This window comes from Octopus bimaculoides, chromosome 15 (assembly GCF_001194135.2).
Source record: "Octopus bimaculoides isolate UCB-OBI-ISO-001 chromosome 15, ASM119413v2, whole genome shotgun sequence".
Classification (NCBI taxonomy): domain Eukaryota; kingdom Metazoa; phylum Mollusca; class Cephalopoda; order Octopoda; family Octopodidae; genus Octopus; species Octopus bimaculoides.
In genome coordinates, this window is record NC_068995.1 from 40,259,772 (window position 1) to 40,260,600 (window position 829).

Genomic DNA, 829 nt, shown 5'->3' on the forward strand with positions numbered 1-829 from the left:
AGATAGATAGATAGATAGATAGATAGATAGATAGATAGATACATTTCTTTTATTAGCCACACAAGGCTCAACAAAGATGGGACAAATACAATGTAGAGCTTTTCTTTTGGGGAGGGGGAAGGGGAGAAAGTAGGGGGTGTCGATCAAAAGGGATCGTAGGAAGGAAAAAAGGGGGCGATTTCGATCAAAAAGGATCGAGAAAAAAAAATAGCGATCAATAGGGATCGTGTGTCACAGTAATGTTCTCGTGTAAAAAGGAGAGGACCGTTTAGGTTTAGCCGTGGAAAGAAAAAAGCCTACGGAAAAGACCACGGTAACCTTGGTCAATATTGTCATTTGACTGACTGACAGGCAGACCGACATAGACAGACAGACTGATAGATAGATAGATAGATAAATAGATAGATAGATAGATAGACAGACAGACAGACAGACAGACAGACAGACAGACAGGCAAACTGAAAAAAACAAATAAAGAAGCGCCATGAGTGAGGATATAGAAAACTAAATAAAACAGTACAATTCTAAGAAAAGAAAGCCAAACAAGGAAAATAAGGGACAGCAACGAAGCAAGTATGTTTATGAATGAAGTTTTAGTAAGGATGGACCCTGTTCCACGACATTGTTTCTTTTTCTTCTTCTTCTTTTTCTTCAAAACAGCCGTCTTAATACTCGGTTGAAAATTGCTAAAAACACTGCAGTCGCCATTGTACTCATCATTGTCGTCATATCGTGGTCTTTGTTGTCAGCATTGGTGTTTATTGTTTTGTGTATCACATTGCGTTGTTTTGTAGCACAAACGGCGGTGGTGGCGGTGGTGGTGGTGGTG